The sequence below is a fragment of the Cupressus sempervirens genome, chromosome 2, assembly GCF_028749045.1.
Source record: "Cupressus sempervirens isolate cs-2001-9-10 chromosome 2, ASM2874904v1, whole genome shotgun sequence".
Classification (NCBI taxonomy): domain Eukaryota; kingdom Viridiplantae; phylum Streptophyta; class Pinopsida; order Cupressales; family Cupressaceae; genus Cupressus; species Cupressus sempervirens.
Genome location: NC_143119.1, coordinates 168,911,257 through 168,924,603, shown reverse-complemented (window position 1 = coordinate 168,924,603; position 13,347 = coordinate 168,911,257). Strand labels below are relative to the sequence as shown.

Genomic DNA, 13,347 nt, shown 5'->3' with positions numbered 1-13,347 from the left:
TTGCTATTTATCAAGATTCAACCTCCTCCTTGGTCAAACTGCGGTATTGACTGACTTTTACTTTCGCTCCGGGACGTAAGGTCAATTGACGTATTGACTTCAAAATCTTTTCTTACGCCTTTTCACACAACTCGTCATTTTCTCGCCTTCTTTCTTCGCTATTAAACTGTCATTCATGCTCCTTTTTTCATCTCAATTCTAGCTGTTTTCTTCTCACCATTGCAGCCGAGATGAAAATGGAAGGACTACCTCTTCGTCTATGCCATTCTCACCATTTCAGTCTGCCCCCTCTATACCTCTTGCACTTCTTCTTTCTAATTGTCTTCACAATATTCATGCCATGCCTCACCTCTTTATCTCAAGCTTGTGCTGAACCCTCTAAATGTGGGGATCAAACCTTCGATGCAAAGAACAGCGGCTGCGGTGAACCTGTGCTTCAGCTTGAGTGTGATCATACAGTGAATATGCAACTACTCAGTATCAGTGGCTACCAATACCATCTACTCGAACCTTTTGGCAACCTAAAAGAGGATGCTGTCACGAATTCTATGAGAATAGTTGATAGAAATATGTGGGGAGGCGCTTGCGATCCATCGACCAGTAATCATACAATGGAATTATGGTCTAGCCCTCACCTTAGCATTTCTGATGAGTACTATAATGTAAGTCTATGGGGAGAGTGTGGAGAAGATATGGAACAGTTCTTGCCTATTTAAGTATATGCTTTAGAATGCAACAACAGTTGGTATTATTCAAACTTGAGTTTGGCTACATATTGTAAGACATTGGTGCAGCTACCTGTTAAAAAGTCCGAAGGAGATAATCAACCGTTGTTTCAAAGGATAAATGACGGGTTCACAGTAATATGGAATTTCAGCGAAGGCTGTGAGCATTGCGAGTCGAGGAAAGAAATTTGTATGCCCGACGCCCACAATCTAATGCAATTCAGTTGCGAATCGTTAAAGCCCGGTAAGAGTTGTAATTCTCTTTCTATTTGTTGAGTGAAAAGCATCAATTTTTAAAAATAAAATCCGTCTACATTTCCTAAGCAGAATACTAAGAATTACCTTCCCTTTATTTCTATATTAAACCATGCAGGCGGGTCGAACACTGATAATAAGACTGCTATTGCTCTAGGTAAGCATCCCTTCCTCTTCAGCAGTGGAAGCTAAATACGCGTTACACTTGGAAACGCCTTAATTTTGTTCATCTGTCAATTATTTCAATCTTTTTTATAGGACTGTTCTTAATTTATAAGCATTAATGGTCATTATTAAATTCTGAATGATTAAAAGCACATTATTAGTTTTCGATCAGATAAAATGTCTAACTTACTATTAATTAGGTAACTATAATAAAACTGTAATATTTAATCAGAATACTCTAATACAGGGAGCTCTATGGGTACAGTGGCACTAGTTATAGCGCTAGCAGTGATCTATGTTTTATATGTTAAGAGAAGAAAAAGCCCTCATTCCGGTGGCGAATACGGTAATTATCAGCGGGATGACATGGAAGCAGGTCACATAACGCATATCAAGAGCTACAGAAAGCAACGAGTTTCTTTAACGAAAGGAACGAACTTGGAGACGGAGGGTTTGGCGTGGTGTACCTGGGTAAACTTGACGACGGGCGAGCTGTAGCAGTGAAGAGGCTGTATCAGGAGAGCTCTAGAACAGTCGAACAATTTATGAACGAGGTGCAAATATTGTCATCCCTTTGTCATCCGAACCTTGTTCGTCTCTATGGTTGTACAAGCCCGCAGAGTCCAATGTTACTTCTTGTTTACGAGTTTCTTCCAAATGGGACCTTGTCTGACCATCTTCATGGAAGCCGAAAAACTCCTACGGGCTTGCCTTGGGTAACTCGTTTAAACATTACCATAGAAACTGCTAAGGCCTTGGCGTATCTCCACAGCATGAATCCGCCTATATTGCACAGAGATGTTAAATCCGATAACATTCTTCTTGACGAGCATTCCAGAGCAAAAGTTGCAGATTTTGGGCTTTCCAGATTGGTGCCTCTTAATGTGTCACATATCACAACTGCTCCCCAGGGAACGCCAGGGTATTTTGACCCAGAGTACAATGAATGCTTTCAGCTCACTGACAAGTCTGAAGTTTACAGCTTAGGAGTTGTTTTGGCGGAGATTATATCTGCCAAAGTAGCAGTAGACATTATGCGAAATAGAAATGAAATCAGCTTCGCTAATATGGCAACCGACAAGATAAGAAGAGGCGTTTTGAATGAACTGGTCGATCCAGATTTGCAGATTGAAAGAAATGAGGAGGTGAAGGTCAGTGTTGCTGCAGTTGCCGAGTTGGCGTTTGAGTGCCTTGCGATAGAAAGGGAGTGTAGACCAGCCATGAAAGAAGTTGTTACCCGTCTCATAGAAATAAAGGAGATGCTGCAGGAAAGCACGGAATCTTTCAGCTCAGTAAGCAGCACGATAACATCTTCGTTAACATCAATGCAGGAAAACTGGCCAGGCATAGCTTCGGATTGAATTGCTGCTCAGATTGGGTTATTGTTGTTTGCATTTAGTGTTACTTTTATTTTTTGATGTGGTAATGTATTGTGCTAAGTTCAAAATTTTGTAATATAATTTTGTATATTTCTTTTATATACTATATAAAAAAATGTTATATATAGCTATATTTTATAGATAAAATTCGATATGATTTTTTGTACATTTAATCATATAAAGCGGCCATCTGGAGATACTGTTACAGATTCAGTCAAAGCCAATTTCGCATTTCAGCGTCCTTTTGCCTGAGATCAAAATAGAGGACTCAAACAGATGAGAGGCGGCTGAAACAAAGTTGAAGGAGACGATTAACATATAAGTTTTGTTATTTTTGGTAGGCTAGTGCTACCATGTAGTTGGGTTGTTATGCGATTCTACATTTCTACATTTTGAATCTTTTTGTTGGTTTCATTTTATATCATTTATGTAAAACTTATGAGATAACGCTCCTCTCATTCTAATGTAATAGAAAAACATTGAAATGTGAATTTTATTTATTTATGAATATGATGGATCAATGAGCGTACCATGTCAGTCAGAATATAGAATATCTGACCTTGGTGAATACAATAACAATATCATGAAGCCGTCATGAAAGTATTCTATGGATGACTTGTCATAATGTTATTTTAAAAATTACATATTTCATGAAAGTATTCTATAGATGACTTGCCATAATGCTATTTTAAATATTACATATTTTATTTATTTTATAGTTCTACTTTTTTTAATTAAAAAATAATTATTGGTTTGAATTATTACTCTCTTTATTATTAGTCATACTAAATACATGTCTTCTTTGTGTATTGTGAGATGAGTTAATACATCTCAATATAATGAAGAATACATAAGAAATTTTCTGTAAAATGACTACTTCATTTTATTAAAAAGGTAAAATTGATAGAATGTCAATGGCCAGTCAAAATGTGTATGATGTGAGTGATAGACCATGATATGTGTTCAAGAAGCATCCATTTGTGTCACTATTGGATGACCCATTGGACACATTTTTGCAAGTTCCAGAGAATGTGCTACATATTAAGGATTTCAAAAGTTATATTCACTATAAGATAGAAAGTATCGATGATGATGATATTCAATAGGATTTGGGAAAAATGTGTAACAATGGCCCAACCTTGAAGTCTGAGTATGTGCACCTAGATAGCTTAGTTCTAGTGAAGTATATGCTCTATATGGAGTTTGACAATCATGATTGGACCCGAATAATTCTTACTAGGGTACATGATGATATGTTGTCGCTAGGTGATGCATAGATTGTTACTGATAATGACCTAATTGATAAGGTCAAGAGGTTAAGTAATGAATGTTGTAATACTGTTAATGCTTGAAGAATGTTAGGAATATGGTTGAGGCAAACTTGAATACAAGGTTTGATAGAAGAAACATGAAGGTAGACCCCATTCAAGACAAAGGAGTAAAGCTACTAAGAAAGATATTAAGGTACAAGTTCAACCATGGATTGAGGGTTAATTCAAAACTAGTAGGATTTTTCCATGTTGCTTATGTAATGATAGTACAAGAAAGAAAAGTTAATCTGTGTGATATTATCATATTACAATTACCGGATAACATTCCAAAGTTTAAGAAAACAAAGAGTGCAATTTTCAGATTTGAGTCCCTACTGACTCATTTATTCTTTTATGCTACAAAGAAGTTTCTTGGAATGACAAATTGGGATAGCAATGAGTGCACAATGAAGATGATGACTCAATGTTATAGATCAAAGTTAGAATATTTCAGAGATAATGGCATTGACAGGATGATGAAGAACTTTCCGACTGAAACTAAATAGAGGTATAAGATACCTCCCTCCTTGGTGGAGGAATATAAGGATGAAATATGCTTCATGGTGGAAACTAATAACACCTGTATGGAAACTGTGGTACCAAGGGTAAAGTTCATAGAACCTATGGGATATGTGATGAGTGCAAAGCTCATAGAAAGGTATGGATGGACCATACTCTAGTTAGAAAAGGACACAAAGTGCCCTAGATGGGGAACATATGAGGAGAAAATGAGAGTAGTTCAGTCAAAACTAAACAACAAGGAGAGTAAGAAGAAGGTAGAGAAATTTATTGATTCTATTCTAAAGGAATCAAGAATGACAATAGAAGAGTTTAATGAGGTCAAAGGAATTGTGATGGAAATGAGAGAAAGGAGAATGTTTGAAGTGATTGCAACAACTCCTATTAATGTGGTAGGACCTTCAAAAGGTGTGACAGTGGCACAACCATGTGAGCAAGCCCCTACTGCACCTTATGTAGCAGTTGTGCAAGTGTAGCTTGTGAGAACCAAAAGTGATTAGTCAAGGAAGCAACCATAGGTGGAATCACCTATAATGTAGAGAAATTTAGAGAGATTGATGAAGGTGAAGCAAGAATCTGCACCATCAACCAAGAAAAGTGTCAAGAAGACCACCAATCAACTAGGCAAGAGGAGAAAAATGATGCAAGTAAGTGATTCATAGAGTTCTAAGGATGACACTGGAGATAGGCGCATAGTGCAAAATGTTAAAGAAGGTAGAACTATAGCTCGAAAAAGAGCATGAAAAAAAAGGTAGAGAACCTTAACATGCATATAATAAATGATGATAATTTTGTTCAATTGAATAAGTATTATAACTTGTATAGTATGATGGGTAGAAGACAGTTAGAAAGAGCCATAGTGAGAAATATGTTTTTGAGGAATAAGAAATTTGAGAATATATAGAATAAGATACTAGAAGATCTATATAATAGGGTTATAAACATAAAGAAGAGATTATTGGAAGAAGATCTAAATATAAGGATCTCTATGATAAATAAACTATGTGAGGTTGACTCTAAGGAGGAGTCAAATAGAATTTTGAAGGGTATTGAACCCATGTCAAGGAACAAACTATTGTTGGCAATATTATAGCTTACTCTAGCTTAGATGATCATGGAGAAGAAGAGAGAATTAGAAAGAATAGCAAAGGGAAAGAGAATAAATGAACAAAAGAAATAGGAAGAGGAGGAGAAAAAGAAAAAGGAAGAGGAAGAGGAGAAGCAAAAGGAATATTCTAAACTTAAGCATAAGTGGAAGATTGTAATGGAAGAACCAACATTCTTGCATAATCTAAAACATGTGGAGTCATAAGTTGGGAAGGTAGTGTTCTAGCATGACGCTAACATACCTTATATAGCCCCAAAAATTATATCTATTATAGTACTAGTAGCTAGCCCATCAACAATTATAGTACTAATGAGCCCATTGGGCAAGTTGTTCGAGAAAAATAAATCAATAAAGTCTTTGGAGAAAATATTAACTGAAGGCTTGGATAGAATGCAAAAGATAGTTAACTATAGCAAATCAAGACTTGCATTCAAAGGCCAAGGAGTTGGTGAAGTGTTAGTTTATAGTGACTAATCAAGGAAGTATTGTACATAGAAAAAAAATTGGGCTACTATTTTCCAATGGTGTTCTACTATTTGCCAAAGGCTAATATTCATCAATTGGCTATTGTTCATATTCACCAATTTATGGCTGACATGTTGTAACTAATTTTAACCCTAAAACAAGAAAACTACTTGTATAGAAGAGCTTAGGGTTAGGGATTGTTTCATAATGTGTGATGAGAAAATTGGTTCTTGTGGTGGTATTGAGATGCAAGAGATTATAGATTGTAATTAGGTTATAATCACTAGATAATACTAATATTGGACTTCCTACTGTGGATGTAGCCCAGGGATTGGGTGAACCACGTTAAATCTTGGTGTCTTGTGTTCTTTTTGTGTGATCTATTATTTTCTAATATTATTTATATTTGCATGTAATTGTTATTTTTCTTCATGGTTAAATCCTTACATGAAGATCTTTGATGAAAATTTCACAACTCTCATAGAAGTAGCTTCAGTGCAAGCATGGGCAAAGCATGATGCATCAATGTTTGATATAGTATGCACTAATGTGAGAAGTGATTTGAAAGCACTTGATGGAAGCATCAAGGAACTCAAAAAACATAATGATGAAGGGAAGAGATTGTATGGATAGTGCACGCTGTCATACAAGTACCTGGCTGATTTTTAGAGACAAATAAAGGATAAGTTGAGTGGAGTTGAAACACTCACTACTAAGTTACAATTTCTAGAGACCAGTATTGAGGACTATAAAATAAAAGTTGAGAAGATACATGATGTGATCATAGGCTTGCAAACTATAAGGAGAAGGCAGCAAAAAAATTCTATAGTCTTAGAGAAATTTCATCAAAAAATCAACATTTTACAAAGGCAACTGGAGGAATGTCTTGAAGCAAAGACTTCCTATGTTAAATTTACCTATACTAACTTGAGTGCAGCTAAAGTGGCATCTTATGCACTATGCACACTAATTAGTATTTGAGATATATCAAAGGAAAATTAGAAGAAGGAAGTGGAAAGACTGAAACTTGTAAATGCAGATTGCTTTTCCAAAATATCAAGTTGATTAGTAGTAGGCCACATAGTATTTGTTGATACAGGTTTTTTTTGACACCTTTTCCATTGATGTCAAAGGGGGAGTATTATGTAAAAGAAAATTGTATAGTTGTATATTGTATATGTAAGGGGGAGTACACTTATGTATTAATGTAAAGGAGATATAAGGAATGTAATGATCCATATAAACATGAATAGAATTATTTTTGATTATGTATGAAACCTTTTTGGGACTTAGTAAATTTTTCCAAATGTTGCTATCAGTGAGAAAGGGGAAGATTTTTGGAAATATGGTCCAATAGACGTATTGAGTGTTGTCATTTATGGTAACATGTATTATAGAGAATTGTCTAAGTATTAGATAGTTTGCAACAACATATAGAGAAGATGTGATGTTTACAAACAACTCATTGAGAGTTAGGTTATGTGCAATTAAGGAAACCTCTATGATTGTGGCATGATGACATGTACCAGTGTGTAGATGTGTATGAACAGTATGATGCAAGTTATGAATGAAGTACTAGTATGGGCATTTAAAAATGTAGAACAAAGCATAGCATGGAAATGGATTATACGACTTGGGGAATTATTTTGGTGACAAAATAATTACCAGGTCATGATGAGCTAACTATCTGGATATTATTCCATAAAGTGTTTCATACTATGCCAAGCATGTGAAATCATGGAGGGTGACTAAGTAGTAAATTATGAAGATGTGAGGTATAAGTAAGATATTTTCTTGTGAACATAAGTGTGGAAGATGTGTGTGATATGTAATGAACTATGTGACATATGTATGATCTATGAATGATGTGAATTCAATGACATCCAAACTACATCTGATATATGATCAAGGCAAGTGTGAAATACTACAAAAAGAAAGTATTGTATGTATATCTATTCTTGTTAAGAATTGAATTGTATAATTTAATGTTAGGGCAGTGTGCTCTTCTTGCATACATTGTATTTTTTCTATCAACTCCTAACAAGGCCTAGTCCTCTAACAAGGACTTAAGATACTATATGTACTTCATAGACTCCTAATAGGGTCAATATCCTTAGTAGGATCCTATTGTTTAGTGAATCATCTAGTGGATATCATCCCCACTGGGGCTTTCCCTTAGCCATTATGAGTTGTCTATGTGCATGGTTATATTTATTGTTCAGCATTGTTGGTTTACTTTCATATGCAAGTTATAAAGTAATTGACAATATTGAGTTGTGGGAAAAAGTTTGTATAATACTTATTCACCCCCTCCCCCCCCCCCCCCCAAGTACTATATATTTCTAACACCTTTATCTAACCTTTTCTTATACTCTTGATTACTAGTTTCTAGATTCTTCTTTCCTTCTTCAAACAAATTCTTCATGAAATCCACAATTTCGTCATCTTTAGCACTCTTCTTATTTTCGATATTCAAATCCCTCAACTTAGTAGTTACTTTAGGATTCATTCTATTTACTATCTCAAAAGGATTATTCTTAGTACTCTTTGTTGCTGAATTATTATATGCAAATTCTTCTTGTGCCAAAACCAATTTCCTATTAGTAGGCTTATCACCAACCAAACATCTCAACAAGTTACCCAAATGTTTTTTCACAACTTTAGTTTTTTCATATGTATGTAGATAAAATATATAGAACTAAACTTAAGCTCAGTATACAAATTTCAAAGTGTCCTCCAAAAACAACCTACAAATTTAGTATCCCTATTTGAAACACTAGTCTTTGGCAACCCATGAAATCTTACCTCCTCTTTAAAGAATAATTCAACCACATGTATTACATTAGATGTCTTCTTGCAAGGTATAAAATAAGGCATTTTAGAAAATATGTCAAGCACTACTAGAATATAATCATTACCTCTCTAATTTCTAGGTAAGGCAAGCATAAATTCCATATAGATATCTTCCCAAGGTTTATTTGGTATCGACAATGGTGAATACAATCCCAAATTATGACTAGCTCCTTTTTTTTTGTTTGACAAATTTTACAACTCTTAACAATCTTCAAAACATATTTGTATATCTAAGGCATAAATATCTATTAGAGATCATCTTCACTATTGTGTAAATTCCAAAATGTCTAGCATGTCCACCACTATGTTTCTCCTTCATGATGTTTTTCCTCATAGATATGCACAATTGAATCTCTTTAAACAACATGTCTTCCTAAATGAAATAATTAGTCCACTTATCTTGTTCATTTGTCATGCAATTCTTATAAGACTTCCACAGTTCTACAAAATTAGGACGAGATTCATACAAATTGTTTCAAATCATCAAAACCAAGTACCTCAATTCTCATTTCTATCAAAAATTCCTTCTTCTTCTAAAAGCATGAACCACTTTTTTTTGACTATCCTCTCTTCTGTTTCAACACACAAGAAAAGTTCTCCAAATATGCTACACACTACATGTGTCTCTTATTCAACTTATTCTATTTTCCCAAATACTATAAAGCTTTATGATCAATGAACAACAAAAAATCCTCATGCATTAAATAATGTCTCCATTTCTTCAAAGATTGAACAATTACATAGAACTCGTGATCATAAAATGAGAATATTTTCTTATAATCATTCAAATTTTCAGTAAAGAAACCTTAAGGTCTTCCTTCTTGACTCTAAACAAGTCCAATCACACTTCCACTGGCATCACAATCAACTTGGAAAACCTTAGTGAAATGTGGTAAAAAAAGTGTAGGTAACTCTGCCACCTTTTGTTTCAATTTTTTAAAACTCTTATGTGCTCCACGTTTCCATTTGAAATTCTTTTTATCTCCTATCATAGTCCATTTCATGGAATTACATACTAAACTAAAAAATCTAAAAACTTCCTATAGAAGCTTTCTAATCCATGAAATGATCTAACTTCCCCAACATTCTCATGTGTATCACACTCACAAATAACTTTTATGTTTTAAGGATCCATCTTCAAAAAATCAACATAAATAAAAAAATTAAGGTACACAATTTCTTCGTTTGTGAATGATCATTTCTTCAAATTTATCAGCAACTTTTCTTCTTTCAATATTTGTAACACTTGTCTAATATGCTCAAGGGATTCTTTCTTAGTCTTAATAAATATTAGGATGTCATCAAGGGATACAATCACAAACTTACCCAAGAATTTCTTCAAAACCTCATTCAATAGCCTCATGAAATATTAGGTGCATTAGTTAAACTACAAGACATATAAAAAACCATTCATATAAACCTTTGTTTTTTCCCAAGAATTATTTTTCACTCATCTCCTTCGTTGATTGTGATATGTTGATACCCATGTTTCAAATCAATCTTCGTGAAATGTCTTTCCCTAGTCAAATAATCCCTTATGTCATCCATCCTAGGCAATGCAAACCTATATTTCATTATTATCTTGTTTATATCTCTAAACTAATTTTGCATTATTTTTAGGTGCTCATTGTACTGGTACAACTTAAGGACTCAAAATTTCCCTAATCAAACCCTTACCAAGAAATTCTTTCACTTTTCTATTTAATTCTTTATTTTCAATAGGCGTTGGTCTATGTGGTTTTTTACTAGGTAAACTAGCTCAAGGTATCAAATCCATACAATTACTAATACTTCTTATAGGAAGAAAACCATTAGGTACATTATCAAAAATGATATCATGAAATTCAATCAACAAAGATTCCATCTCAAGTGCATGCTTCATTTCATCTTGTTTCCCACTCCTCCTAGGAATCAAAGAAAGACAAGCACTTTACTCCTTCAGATCCTTAATAAAATAACTTTCTTAAATGAAACAACCTCTTGCTATGGTACAAAAGTTCTCATTAGGTTTCTCTACCAAAGGAAAAAATACTTGTTGCTTCCCATGAACCCAAATAGTATACTGATTCGATCTACCATTATGCAAAGCTTGTTTATCATACTGCCGAGGTCTATCCTACATAATATGACAACAATTAATAGATCACACAAAACATCATCATAATAATTTCCAATCTTGAATTTAATAAGGCATTGGTCACTTGCTAGTAACTTATGCCCCTTCTACATCTAATCGATATGATAAGGCTAAGGGTGTCTAAACCTGTGCAATAATAGTTTGTTAACTACCTCTTTAGAAGCCAAATCCTCCAAACTACCACTATTCATGATTACTTTGCAACAATTTCCTTCAATCTTACATCTTGTCTTGAGTAAAATTTTCCTTAAAATAGGCCTTCACTAGTTTCCTCATTCCACAAGATTCCTCTTAACATCAGGCTCTCACCATGTTCAGGAATATTCAATGATTCAGAAACTTCTTCATAGGCCAAAGTGTTTCTACTGCCACCTCCATTTTTATTCTAGAATTAGTACATTCAAAATCTCTATGTCCTTATCCACAATTGGAACAAGTACCCTTAAACCAATATCTCTCTTTTGTTTTACCACTATTATTATTCCTAGAGTATCTAGTATAGATACCTCTAGCATAATTACCTCTCTTACTAGTATGCTTCTCTTTCCATTATGTTTTACCCTTGTATTGTATTGTATTGTAAGATATTCTATCTTTTCCATAGGTTTTTCCTCTAGTTATTTAAAATCGACCACCTCTTCCTCTTTATCATTGATCATGTTGCTTCACCACAAAATCCTCACCTTTTAGGGGGTATTGATATGTTTCTTCAACACTATCAACCTTAACAAAGATAATCTCTCCGTGAATTGAAGTCCTCAAACCATTCAAGTATATAACTACTTTCTCAATATCATCATCCACATGACCATATTTGATGTGCAATTTGTAGAATTCCTTAGTATATTCTTTTACAATCATAGCCTTTGTCTGATATTTTTCATTCTTCTCAATATATTAACCTAGTAATCTCCATGAAGGATCTTGTTCTTCATCTTTCCAATCATATTTTCCCATGTCTTCATCTTATCTTTTCTATTTCATTTCCTTTCAATCTACAAATGATTCCACTAAAGTAAAGAATGACTTTTCAACTTGGTGAATGTTATCTTTACCTTTCTATTCTTAGGAGTACTTTCATACTTAGAGAATTTTTCCAATCCAACAAAACATTAGTCTCTGTCCTTCCATCATAGAAAGTAACTTTAAAAATGGGTATGGAGTTTTCCCTAAAAAAAACTCTTAGAAGTCTCTCCTCATCTTCTTTCACTTTAGGTTCAAGATTAGGATTAGGTACCACTTCATTGTCACTAACATCCTAAAGATGTACACCTCTCCTCTGGGGCATATCAACAACTTCAAGTCTCAGAGTAATCTTCCTCAACATATCAATAATAACATGATTTTCATTCCCTCCACCTTGAACAATCTTGATATTAGTTACTACTATATCGTAACCTTCTACAAGTTATAGGTAAAAATCTAGAGCTACCACCCTACAACCAATTCAATTTAGGTTCTCCATGATCCCAAACTCACAAGGAAAGAAAATCTTCCTCTAATTTCTCATGACACAAGGCTGGTAGGGGGAAGGAACCAAATTCCTATCTCCTAACACCTTTCCAAGAGTACACATGAGATAAAACACATATTTAAAAGAAATGAACCAATTTACTCATGAATAGATATTGATTGATTAGACAACTCACATGATAAAATATAAATTCAACATGCCCAACTTTAAGGTCTTTCGAGTTATGCTCAAAATAATCAATTACAACATTAGAGATCAAAGCTCACAAAATTGAGTCTTTTTTTTAATCTATATTCCTTTACCTCCAACTTACTACCCTAAATCCAATCCAAGTCCTTATGTAGCAAGCAAGACCAAAATTCATCCTATTACAAAACAAGTCTTTCCTTGGAAGATAAAACAAATAATTAACAAAATGCCCTATAGAAAACTTACACTCTTAAGTATAGGTCTACATATGATCCAAGATATGTCCCTCAACCGTGTAAGATGCATGTCTTCATAGGAAACCACATCGATTGAAACTCCATGGCATGCTAAATGAAACTAGTAGCTAACGATGAGCATAAAAGGAGGCACAAAACTCTAAGCACAAAGAATATTATATTACACACACTTATGGAAATGATTAACCATGGGTCTAAATTAAGATGCCAACTACACACTGTTGGCGCTCAATAATGTAGCCCTGATTTTGAGCACCATTGAGAAAATTTGGTCTTATAAATGCTTTTAAATGCCTATGTACCCAGCTGTCAAGTTGATGCCTAAGAGGTGTTCAATGTTTCTAGCACCTTCCATTCAGCCTGTCTAAGTGTTCCATGAAGTTAAACTGATGTTCTAAGCCATTTGGCGAGGTCCTATTTTGAGCAAGTCTCAAATCTGCATTTTCACCTAAGTGTCAAACAACGACAGGAGGCTGTGTTTGCCATTAAATGCCTCGCACCCAAAAATGTT

At 34.3% G+C, this 13,347-nt stretch overlaps 1 pseudogene across 1 annotated transcript; it reads left to right on the top strand.

Annotated features, from left to right (window-relative positions):
• The first annotated feature begins 208 nt into the window (after window positions 1–208).
• On the top strand, window positions 209–3,032 carry LOC149571593 (LEAF RUST 10 DISEASE-RESISTANCE LOCUS RECEPTOR-LIKE PROTEIN KINASE-like 1.2; annotated as a pseudogene). The gene is made up of 3 exons (XR_016359834.1): window positions 209–969; window positions 1,099–1,137; window positions 1,393–3,032. The product of XR_016359834.1 is annotated as an LEAF RUST 10 DISEASE-RESISTANCE LOCUS RECEPTOR-LIKE PROTEIN KINASE-like 1.2 (transcript).
• The last annotated feature ends 10,315 nt before the right edge of the window (window positions 3,033–13,347 follow it).